Raw genomic sequence first — 13,414 nt, forward strand, 5'->3', positions numbered from 1 at the left:
TCCCTTTTTCACGTCTCTCAAAGATAATTTTTAAAATCCAAATAACTTCACAGATCTTCATTGTAAAGCGTTTAACTTTTTATGGCTGCAGGGGCAGTATTGAGTAGCTTGGATGAAAAGGTGCCCATATCAAATGGCCTGCTCCTCAGTCATAGTTGCTAATATTTGCATATTATTATTATTAGTAGTAGTATTGGATAGAAAACACTGAAGTTTCTAAAACTTTTAAAATGATGTCTGTGAGTATAACAGAACTCATATAGCAGGCTAAAACCCCCCCAAAACATTTTTTTCTGGAGGTGGCAGATTTTCAACCAAGGTCTCATTGAAATTACAGTGAGATATGGATGAGTTTTCACTTCCTACGCCTTCCACTAGATGTCAATAGAACTTTGTCTGATTACTAATGTGAAGGGGGGTCGATTGACACAGAAATAGTCACCACAGCCATGAGTGGACCATGCTTTCACCAGGCTCGTTTACAGATGGACCTGCGTTCCATCGCTCATCTGAAGTAATTCTAATTCTCCGGTTGGAACGTTATTCAAGATGTATGTAAACAACATTCTAAAGATTGATTCAGTACATCGTTTGACATGTTTCTACTGATTGTTAAAGGAACTTTTGGACATTTCGTCACGTTATATTGGACGTGCTTTGTGACTTTGGAATTGTTTACCAAACGTGCTAACCAAAGTAGCTAATTGGACATAAATAACAGACATTTTGGAACAAATCAAGCATTTATTGTGGACCCGGGATTGCATTCTGATGAAGTTCATCAAAGGTAAGGAAACATTTATGTATTTTCTGGTTTCTGTTGACTCCAACATGGAGGCTAATTTGGCTGCTGTTCTGAGTGCCGTCTCAGATTATTGCATGGGTTGCTTTTTCCGTAAACTTTTTTGAAATCTGACACAGCTGTTGCATTAAGGAGAGGTATATCTATAATTCCATGTGTATAACTTGTATTATCATATACAGTTATGATGAGTATTTCTGTTGAAACAATATGGCTATGCAAAATCACTTGATGTTTTTGGAACTAGTGAATCTAAATAGCCAATTTAAACTCAATTTTTTAAATATAAATATGAACTTTATCAAACAAAACATGCATGTGTTGTGTAACATGAAGTCCTATGAGTGTCATCTGATGAAGATAATTCAGGGTTAGTGATTTAATTTAGTCTTTATTTATGCTTTTTGTGAATGCTATATTTAGCTGGAAAATGGCTGTGCATATTGTGGTTTAGTTGGAGACCTAACATAATCGTTTGTAGTGCTTTCGCTGAAAAGCCTATTTGAAATCGGACACTTTGGTGGGATTAACAACGAGAATAACTTTAAAATGATATGACACATGTATGTTTTAGGAATTGTAATTATGAGATTTCTGTGGTTTGAATTTGGCGCCCTCTATATTCACTGGTAGTTGTCATATCGATCCCGATGTCGGGATTGCAGCCATAACAGGTTTTAAACACTGTTTCCCATGCTTGTTCAATGAACCATAAACAATTAATGAACATGCACCTGTGGAACGGTCGTTAAGACACTACCAGCTTACAGATGGTAGGCAATTATGGTCACAGTTAGGACACCAAAGAGGCCTTTTTACTGACTCTGAAAAACACCAAAAGAAAGATGCCCAGGGTCCCTAATCATCTGCATGAATGTGCCTTAGGCATGCTGCAAGGAGGCATGAGGACTACAGATGTGGCCAGGGCAATAAATAGCAGTGTCCGTACTGAGATGACTGACAGCGCTACAGGGAGACAGGACGGACAGCTGATCGTCCTCGCAGTGGCAGACCACGTGTAACAACACCTGCACAGGGTCGGTACATCTGAACAGCTCACCTGCGGGACAGGTACAGGATGGCAACAACTGCCCGAGTTAAACCAGGAACGCACAATCCCTCCATCAGTGCTCAGACTGTCTGCAATAGGCAGAGAGAGGTTGGACTTAGGGCTTGTAGGCCTGTTGTAAGGCAGGTCCTCACCAGACATCACCGGCAACAACGTCGCCTATGGGCACAAACCCAACAGTCGCTGAACCAGGCCGGACTGGTAAAGAGTGCTCTTTACTGACGAGTCCAGGGGTGATGGTCGTGTTCGCGTTTATCGTCGAAGGAATGAGCGTTTCTGCGAGGCCTGTACTCTGGAGCTGGATCAATTTGGAGGTGGAGGGTCCGTCATGGTCTGGGGTGGTGTCACAGCATCATCGTTACGGGGAAGACATCCTCCACCCTCACGTGGTACCCTTCCTGCAGGCTCATCCTGATATGACCCTCCAGCAAGACAATGCCACCAGCCATACTGCACGTTCTGTGCGTGATTTCGTGCAAGACAGGAATGTCAGTGTTCTGTCATGGTCAGCGAAGAGCCCGGATCTCAATCCCATTGAGCACATCTGGGACCTGTTGGATGTGAGGGTGAGGGCGATTCTCCCCCAGATATATCCTGGAACTTGCAGGTGCCTTGGTGGAAGATTGGGGTAACATCTCACCGCAAGATCTGGCAAATCTGTTGCAGTCCATGAGGAGGAGATGCACTACAGTACTTAATGCAGCCGGTGGCCACACCAGATACTGACTGTTACTTTTGATTTGGACCCATTCCCCCTTGTTCAGAGACACATTCCATTTCTGTTAGTCATATGTCTGTGGAACTTGTGTCCGTTAGAGGTCGACCGATATGTGATTTTTCAACGCCGATACCGATTATATTGGAGGGCCGAAAAAAGCCTATACCGATTAATTGGCTCTTTTTTTAAAATTTATAAATAAAGTATTTATTTGTAATAATGACAATTACAACAATGCTGAATGAACACTTATTTTAAGTTAATATAATACAGCAATAAAATCAATTTAGCTTCAAATAATGAAACATGTTCAATTTTGTTTAACTAACGCAAAAAAAAGTGTTGGAGAAGTAAAAGTGCAATATTTGCCATGTAAAAAAGGTAATGTTTGAGTTCCTTGCTCAGATGATGAGAACATATGAAAGTTGGTGGTTCCTTTCAACATGAGACTTCAATATTCCATTCTAGGCTTGAAGTCATAAACAGCGCTGTGCTTGCGAAGAGCTGCTGGCAAAATGCACGAAAGTGCTGTTTGAATGAATGCTTATAAGCCTGCTGCTGCCTACCATCGATCAGTCAGACTGCTCTATCAAATCATAAACTTATAACATAACACACAGAGATACGTGCCTTTGGCCATTAATATGGTCGAATCCGGAAACTATCATTTCGAAAACCAAACGTTTATTTCAGTGAAATACGAAACCGTTCAGTATTTTATATAACGGGTGGCATCCCTAAGTCTAAATATTTTTGTTACATTGCACAACCTTCAATGTTATGTCATAATTACGTAAAATTCTGGCAAATTAGTTCGCAATGAGCCAGGCGGCCCAAACTGTTGCATATACCCTGACTCTGCGTGCAATGAACGCAAGAGAAGTGACACTATTTCACCTGCAAACCTAGATTTCTTTTAGCTAAATATGCATGTTTAAAAATATTTACTTCTGTATATTGATTTTAAGAAAGGCATTGATATTTTTTAAATATTTTTTTAAACCTTTATTTAACTAGCCAAGTCAGTTAACCTGTTGATGCTCTGGGGGCGCTATTTCATTTTTGGATGAAAAACGTTCCCGTTTTAAACAAGATATTTTGTCACAAAAAGATGCTCGACTATGCATATAATTGATAGCTTTCGAAAGAAAACACTCTGACGTGTCCAGAACTACCAAGATATTTTCTGTGCGTGCCCTAGAACGTGAGCTTCAGGCAAAACCAAGATGAGACGGCATCCAGGAAAAGAGCAGGATTTTTGAAGCTCTGTTTTCCATTGTCTCCTTATATGGCTGTGAACGTGAGAGGAGTGAGTCAACCCTTTCTGTCGTTTCCCCAAGGTGTCTGCAGCATTGTGACGTATTTGTAGGCAGATCATTGGAAGATTGACCATAAGAGACCACATTTACCAGGTGTCCGCCCGGTGTCCTGCGCCGAATTGGTGCGCAAAGTCAGCTGCCAGTATTTTTCCATGGGATTCAGAGAGGAAAGCAAGCTTCCACGAACGATATATCAATGAAGAGATATGTGAAAAAACACCTTGAGGATTGATTCCAAACAACGTTTGCCATGTTTCGGTCGATATTATGTAGTTAATTCGGAAAAAGTTTTACGTTGTAGGTGACTGAATTTTCGGTTCGTTTCGGTAGCCAGACGCAATGTAGAAAACGGAACGATTTCTCCTACACACAGACGCTTTCAGGAAAAACTGCGCATTTGGTATGTAACTGAGAGTCTCCTCATTGAAAACATCAGAAGCTCTTCAAAGGTAAATGATTTTATTTATTTGGTTATCTGGCTTTTGTGAAAATGTTGCGTGCTAAATGCTACTCAAAATGCTATGCTAGCTTTGCATACTCTTACACAAATTAGTCAATTTCTATGGTTCAAAAGCATATTTTGAAAATCTGAGATGACAGTGTTGTTAAGAAAAGGCTAAGCTTGAGAGCAGACGCATTATTTTCATTTTATTTGCGATTTTCAGAAATCGTTAACGTTGCGTTATGCTAATGAGCCTGAGGCTTTAGTCACGATCCCGGATCCGGGATGGGGAGTTTCAAGAGGTTTACAGTCTAACCAGACACCCAGGTATTTGTAGTTGTCCATGTATTCTAAGTCAGAGCCGTCCAGAGTAGTGATGCTGGACGGGCGAGCAGGTGCGGGCAGCGATTGATTGAAAAGCATGCATTTAGTTTTACTTGTATTTAAGAGCAGTTGGAGGCCACGGAAGGAGAGTTGTATGGCATTGAAGCTCGTCTCGGGGGTTGTTAACAGTGTCCAAAGAGGGGCCAGAAGTATACAGAATGGTGTCGTCTGCGTAGAGGCGGATCAGAGACTCACCAGCAGCAAGAGCGACATCATTAATGTATACAGAGAAGAGAGTCGGTCCAAGAATTGAACCCTGTGGCACCCCCATAGAGACTGTCAGAGGTCCGGACAGCAGACCCTCCGATTTGACACACTGAACTCTATCAGAGAAGTAGTTGGTGAACCAGGCGAGGCAATCATTTGAGAAACCAAGGCTGTCGAGTCTGCCGATGAGGATGTGGTGATGTCACGAAAGAGAGGTTGAACAGGCTAGTAATAGGGGTGGCAACAATTTCGGCAGATAATTTTAGAAAGAAAGGGTCCAGATTGTCTAGTCCGGCTGATTTGCAGGGGTCCAGATTTTGCAGCTCTTTCAGAACATCAGCTGAACGGATTTGGGAGAAGGAGAAATGGGGAAGGCTTGGGCGAGTTGCTGTGGGGGGTGCAGTGCTGTTGACCGGGGTAGGAGTAGCCAGGTGGAAAGCATGGCCAGCCGTAGAAAAATGCTTATTGAAATTCTCAATTATGGTGGATTTATCACATTTCTAACTTGTTAACTTCTTGAAACTCCCCATCCCGGATCCGGGTTTGTGACTAAAGCCTCAGGCTCATTAGCATAACGCAACGTTAACGATTTCTGAAAATCGCAAATAAAATGAAAATAATGCGTCTGCTCTCAAGCTTAGCCTTTTCTTAACAAGACTGTCATCTCAGATTTTCAAAATATGCTTTTGAACCATAGAAATTGACTAATTTGTGTAAGAGTATGCAAAGCTAGCATAGCATTTTGAGTAGCATTTAGCACGCAACATTTTCACAAAAACCAGATAACCAAATAAATAAAATCATTTACCTTTGAAGAGCTTCTGATGTTTTCAATGAGGAGACTCTCAGTTACATACCAAATGCGCAGTTTTTCCTGAAAGCGTCTGTGTGTAGGAGAAATCGTTCCGTTTTCTACATTGCGTCTGGCTACCGAAACGAACCGAAAATTCAGTCACCTACAACGTCAAACTTTTCCGGATTAACTACATAATATCGACCGAAACATGGCAAACGTTGTTTGGAATCAATCCTCAAGGTGTTTTTTCACATATCTCTTCATTGATATGCAGTTCGTGGAAGCTTGCTTTCCTCTCTGTATCCCATGGAAAAATACTGGCAGCTGACTTTTGCGCACCAATTTCGGCGCAGGACACCGGGCGGACACCTGGTAAATGTGGTCTCTTATGGTCAATCTTCCAATGATCTGCCTACAAATACGTCACAATGCTGCAGACACCTTGGGGAAACGACAGAAAGGGCAGGCTCATTCCTCTCGCATTCACAGCCATATAAGGAGACAATGGAAAACAGAGCCTCAAAAATCCTGCTCATTTCCTGGATGCCATCTCATCTTGGTTTTGCCTGAAGCTCACGTTCTAGGGCACGCACAGAAAATATATTGGTAGTTCTGGACACGTCAGAGTGTTTTCTTTCGAATGCTATCAATTATATGCATAGTCGAGCATCTTTTTGTGACAAAATATCTTGTTTAAAACGGGAACGTTTTTCATCCAAAAATGAAATAGCGCCCCCAGAGCATCAACAGGTTAACAATTTCTGCTAGTTAGTTTTTGCTACCATGTGGGTTTTATCTTGTTTGAGCCTGCTAACAGACAGAGGATTGTTAATTCACCTGTTTCATTTTACATGTTTCATTTTAAAACATTTATCTTACAAAAGGAGTCGTTTAATCTAAATCCTTAATTATTTATCTGTAGATGGAATGTTTTTTTTGCAACTTGTTTTTCTAATCTTTAAAGGAAAATGCCACAAGCACTATCTGATGTGTGGAGACATTTCACTGCAGCTAATGTAGAAGGAAAATCTGGGTACATTTGCAAATACCGTTTCAAATCATTTGAAGAATGCAACAAAGATGCAGAATCATCTGGCCAAGTGCATAAAGTTCTCTCAGTGATCACAACAAGCAACCTCTGACAAAGGTCCCTCTACTTCTATTCGAGGTGAAAATGATGAATCAGACACCTTATAGCAACAGTTCATGGTTCTCCTGGAATCAGAAGTTTGACTCAATGGAGGAATGTAGCCAGAAAAATGCTGATGAATGTCTTGCTGATGAATGTCTTGCTCAAAATGTATGCAACTTATTCAAAAACTCTGATTCTCACAGGCAATGTGTATTGGAAGAGATTTCTGAATGTTCTTCGCCCAGCATAAAACCCCTCCACCAGACATGCTTTATCTACTCATTTGCTGGATGCAGAGTTCAGAGTTCAAGTGAAGGTCAAACAAATCATAGAGAAAGAAGACTATTGCAATCATCCCTGATGAGTAATCGAATGTTCTTGGAAAAGAAATAATTAAATACATCTCCACCCCTCAACCAGTACTCTACAAAAGCACAGACACAAGGGACAGACACAGTGGTCTCTACATTGCAGATGAGCTGAAGGCAGTCATCAATGACCTTGGACCACAGAAGGTATTTGCATTGGTGACAGACAATGCTGCAAACATGAAGGCTGCATGGTCCAAAGTGGAAGAGTTGTGCATTGAATCTGCTCCTCAAGGACATCATGGCAATGAAAACAATGGATACACTATACAAGAGAGCCATGGAAATGGTTAGGTATGTGAAGGGTCATCAAGTTATAGCAGCAATCTACCTCACCAAGCAAAGTGAGAAGAATAAGAGCACCACATTGAAGCTGCCCAGCAATACCCGTTGGGGTGGTGATGTCATCATGTTTGACAGTCTCCTGGAGGGGAAGGAGTCTCTCCAAGAAAATGGCCATATCACAGTCTGTTGATATGGACAGCCCCATCAAGAGGATCCTCTTGGATGATGTATTTTGGGAGTGTGTGGTAAGCAGCCTGAAACCTATAGCAGTAGACATTGCACAGATTGAGGGAGACAATGCCATCCTGTCTGATGTTCAGACTCTGCTTGCAGATGTATTTAAGAAATCTATACTGCTGTTGGTAAAATTATAATTAAAAATGACAGAACAAATCATTTTAAATGGAACTGTAACTAAGTAAACTTATACTCTGTTTTATTATATCTGATTAACAATATGAGTTCATACGATGGGATTGTGTGATACGGGCAAGGAGTAATTAAAGTTAATGAACACCATTCCAACGAGGAAGAAACGAATGGGTTGTGGACTGTGTAAACACATAAGGTTGTTAACCTATGGTTGAACCTACAGAACTGAGCTCTGGGTTTTTTAGATAAGACAGTGAGTGCATTCCTAAATTTTCTGTTAATTAGAACTGTCAGCTCAGTGGTGATCGATAATGTTGAGGGGTCAAAAGTTACCTGGGAGTGTGTTAGTAAGTTAGAATGAACTTTTCACCTCACTTCGTCCCGGTCAAGAGGAGGGATTCTGTTAAAGCAATGAAATGACGTCATGATTTGTATATGAACTGTTGCTCGTGGTGAAGTGGGAGCGCGCTCCGAGAATAAATTCTGTTACCTATTATTGAAAAGACTGGTCTCCGTCTATTTTATGCAAACAAGAATCTTACAAATTCTATAAAATAGATTAAGGCACATTGGCATAATTAAATTACAGTAACAACTGCCCTGCCCACTTCACTGTTGCTCCAAAACAGAGGAAACTGTAGTTCTGAAATACATCAAAGCCTGACGACTTCAGCCTGAAGCCCATACACGCCGCAGCGTACATGTTGGACCCCAAGAATGCTGGAAAGAGAATTCTGTCTGTTGCAGAGATCAATAAAGGCCTATGGTGTCATCACTATTGTGTCTCGCCACCATGGCCTGGATGAGGGCAAGGTTCTTGGCAGTCTGGCGAAGTACACTTCCAAGCAAGGGCTTTGGGATGGAGATGCAATATGGCAGTCGTGCCAACATCTCATCAGCCACCTGGTGGAAGGGACTTTGTGGATCTGAGGCTCTTTTCCCTGTTGCCTCCATCATCCTCCAAATCCCACCAACACCAGCCGCCTCAGAGCGCAACTTGTCCTTGTTTGGGAACACACACCAAAGCATACAACAGGCTGACCAATACAAGGGTTGAAAAATTGGTGGCCATCCGGGCAAATTTGGCGCTTTTTGAGTCTGACAATGAGCCATCCTCAACACGGTTGGAAAGTGACAGTGAAGATGAGGACTAAGTCTGATGTTCAAGTGGTGGACATTGATGAGGTCCAGGGAGAAGACATGGAAGCCTGAAGACAAGTAAAGCTTTAGGTTTCTAGACTATCATTTTAGAGATGCGATGGATTATTGGGGATCATTCAATATTCCCTTTGTTGTTGTTCAGTAAAATCATCCCACGTGAAGAGTCAACTCATTTTATTAGAATTCAATTCGTACCTAAATAGTTTTTTTTTATTTCTATTGGAAAGATTTAATTACATGCAATTATGTCTCCATATGATATGGTAAATATATCCAATGCAAAAAAAAAATTACATTTAAAAATGGTATTTCCATTAATTCTCATATATTACCGATAATTCCCATATATTCCCCAAAATGTGGAACACTACTCAACAGCCCTTCTTTCTCTACACCCATTCAGCATCGTTCACACCATCTAAAACCTTAGCCCCACCCATCTCTTTAAGGGTTCACATGTGAGGCCTTGTACTAAACAACCAAAGATTTCAAGACTAAAGGCTGATTTATACTATGGGTGTGTTTGTAAATTTAATCTGGAGTGTCAGAATGTGCTCAGAGTGCGCTCTGGGCGTTCATAAACTCAGAGCGTTGTCAGATTGTCAGTTCGTAAACTCAGTGGTTTGCTCTAGGAGTGTTGAGTGCACACTGGATGCTCTGGCCAAGGAGTAGGGTTGATCCGAGCGTCCCAACCTAACAGCAGCAGTCAAGCACCCAAGCTAACTGGCTAACGTTGGCTAGCTACTTCCAGACACAAATGAATGAGAGAACAGCTCACTGACCATTTTACTCACCCCAGCAGAACTGGATAGGCTGTTTATATGTTATTCAGGGCATTGGTGACTGCAACTGTGCTGCTGGCAACAATTTAGTTACGCTTTTTTGCCAACTTTAACTGACACCGGCCATATTCAACTGGTGTTGAGCATTCGTAAATGTGTCAGTTATTCTGCGCTCTGGCACACTGACGAGAGTGCTCTGAAATCAGAGTAGATCGCCAGACCGTATTTGCCAGCTATGTCTATCGACAGTTGTCGCAGTGATATCATCCCAACGGATAACGTTATGCAAATGGCTCTGAGATACAAATAACTACACAGATCATACATGTAACGTTAGCTAGCTAACAGTACACTAACTTCAAATGAAAATGACTGGCAAAATGTGAAACGTGTAATATCTGAAAATGTAGCTAGCTAGACTATCTTACTAAAGCTTTAGGTTTCTAGACCTGTATACATGGATGGACGCTTCACCCTCTCTGTCATGGATACCATGGTTTCCCTTAGTTTGAAGATGTTATCTGGAGACAGGTGTTTTATACAACAGCCTTCTGTTGTATAAATGTTCTCTTTTCGACTCGGTCTGCATATTTGCAATCAAACGCCTGAATTCTCTCCATCTCCTTAGCTATCCTACACTAATTCCACTGATTTCAAAACTCGGTCCTCCAGAAACTGGAGGGCAACACAGTTCTACTACGTGATATCTTTCAAAAAAGCCGCGTTAGAAAGGATTACCTACACATACTGACCAGCTCACGTTATAGACAGAAGCGTGCTACATGGCAGACAAATCCAAAATCATCTCTTCGCATGTCCAACCTACTGACTATCTCAGCCAATCATGGCTAGCAGGAAGGTTGCTAGCTTTTTCTGTGGCTAAACCAACTTGGCTCGTCATTTAACTTCATGCGACGAGCAATCCCGTATCCGGGATCCTATTTATAGCCTCAAGCTCATTAGCATAACGCAACGTTAACTATTCATGAAAATCGCAAATGAAATTAAATAAATATATTTGCTCTCAAGCTTAGACTTTTGTTAACAACACTGTCATCTCAGATTTTCAAAATATGCTATTGAACTATAGCTAAACAAGCATTTGTGTAAGAGTATTGATAGCTAGCATAGCTATTAGCCTAGAATTCAGCCGGCAACATTTTCACAAAAACAAGAAAGGCATTCAAATAAAATCATTTACCTTTGAAGAACTTCAGATGTTTTCAATGAGGAGACTCAGATAGCAAATGTTCAGTTTTTCCAAAAATATTATTTGTGTAGGACAAATCGCTCCGTTTTGTTCAAAAAACGAAAATTAAGGCATTGCAACGCAAACTTTTTCCCAAATTAACTCCATAATAATCGACAGAAACATGTCAAACATTGTTTAGAATCAATTCTCAAGGTGTTTTTCACATATCTATCGATGATAAATCATTCGTGGCAGTTGGCTTTCTCCTCTGAAGCAAATTGAAACGCGCATGGAACTGGAGATTACGCAATAATTTCGGAGGAGGACACCGGGCGGACACCTGGTAAATGCAGTCTCTTATGGTCAATCTTCCAATGATATACCTACAAATACGTCACAATGCTGTAGACACCTTGGGGAAACGACAGAAAGTGCAGGCTCATTCCTTGCGCATTCACAGCCATATAAGGAGACATTGGAACACAGCGCATTCAAAATCTGGACCATTTCCTGTATGAAATTTCATCTTGGTTTCGCCTGTAGCATTAGTTCTAGGGCACTCACAGATAATATATTTGCAGTTTTGGAAACGTCAGAGTGTTTTCTTTCCAAAGCTGTCAATTACATGCATAGTTGAGCATCTTTTCGTGACAAAATATCTTGTTTAAAACAGGAAAGGTTTTTATCCAAAAATTAAAAGAGCGCCCCCTATCTCTAAGAAGTTTAACAATTTGATTCATATTTACAGATGGCATACAAGTGTTAATTAAGGCACATGAAATTTCCAAGAAGGTATTTCTGCAAAAAAAAAAACATTTAGATTTTTTTTTAAATGTATGTTCAAATGGCTCTTCTGTGAAGTCGTGACATAAATCTAGTTTCCTGAAACGAGTCACATATCTCCATGTTACAGCGCTTGTTTACGGAAGACATAGGCTGTCACTTGTGCTAATTAGCAATCTAGCATGCTCCAAACACCCGTGTGTAAGCTAATTGGGGAGGAAGTGCAGATCTGTGCAAAACTGCTACAGTAAGTGTATTTTTTATTATTTCTCAGTGACATGAAAGATAAATATGTTTAGAAAACGATGACTGACGTCTCTAAAGGTCATGAACAGTCAAAATTATGTTTTTCATTAAATGTGATGATATTTGGATGAAACCAGATCAAAGTATATGACCAAAGTATGAAACATGACTTTTGCATCTACATTGATAAAGTTTGATCATAAATTGTTGGTCCCCTCCCACATGGATTCACAGGGCAGGATTATTGAGGGGATAGGGGGATGTCACCCTAACTCATTTTAATACACCAATGGTAACATATTCTCTTACCCAATTGAAATAAGTACCACCTTATAACCAACATCGGGGAGAAGGCGTGTTTGCGGAGGGGCATGATTTATATAGCTAAAAGGCTACTCTACTAGAGCCCAAATTGGGACTGTAGGCTGTCAGCAAATACAATTAAAAGTTTACACTTCATCTATGGCAAAGATACTTACATGTCTTCCCTTTCATCTGCGTCTGGTGTTAGCTAGTTATTGGCTAGTTAGTTCTTGAGCCAGCATGGAACAAGAAGATGGGGGGGGGGGGGTCAAAACTCTGACAGTTGTCATGTCAACACATCCATCAGTGCTGCTGTGAACTGCATCACAAGAGACATGCCAATCGGGAGATGAATAAATAAATAAAAATTACACCATTGATGGAACTTCGATATTGTTTAGGTTGCTTTGTGTATCACCAAATTTGCTTGAGATGATTTTACTGCAACACTGCATCCAAGTTTATTGACATATGCATTTCAAAGACATGTCAGTAAAGGCGACCTCATGAATATGAGTTCCCTGCCTACTCAGCCTGTATTTTCAAACTTCCTGCTCGTAAGCCATGAGAGAAAGTAATATTTAAAATGTTGATAATTTCTACACCTCAAAAATATTATTGGTGATATTTCAGTCACTCAAAAGGCTATTATACATGGGAATCTGAATGACTGTTTGGGACCTTTAAAAAACACAGCATCACAATTAGTCCCATGTGGCTCAGTTGGTAGAGCATGGCACACGCAATGCCAGGGTTGTGGATTTGATTCCCACGGGGAACCAGTACGAAGGAATATGTATGCACTCACAACTCTAAGTCACTCTGGATAAGAGCGCCTGCTAAATGACTAAATTGTAGTTTACATGGAGACGAATTTGATGGTTGAAAACACTACATATGGAGATGGATTTTCAAGAGCTACACCCGCTATAATAGCTGAACTGTGTATGTACCGATAAACTTAGATTTCATTTGAGTGTTGAACAGCCACAACAAATCACCAAGCAGGGGGACAGGTTTGGTTGATTATGAGACACAGAGGGACATAATGGA

The 13,414-nt window shown here is 40.8% G+C and overlaps 1 protein-coding gene across 1 annotated transcript in view; it reads right to left on the bottom strand.

Annotated features, from left to right (window-relative positions):
- The window catches only part of LOC135550158 (pygopus homolog 2-like), a 30,985-nt gene that overhangs the window by 16,464 nt on the left and 1,107 nt on the right, over window positions 1-13,414 (bottom strand).

The sequence above is a fragment of the Oncorhynchus masou genome, chromosome 12 (assembly GCF_036934945.1).
Source record: "Oncorhynchus masou masou isolate Uvic2021 chromosome 12, UVic_Omas_1.1, whole genome shotgun sequence".
In the NCBI taxonomy this organism is placed as follows: Eukaryota; Metazoa; Chordata; class Actinopteri; order Salmoniformes; family Salmonidae; genus Oncorhynchus; species Oncorhynchus masou.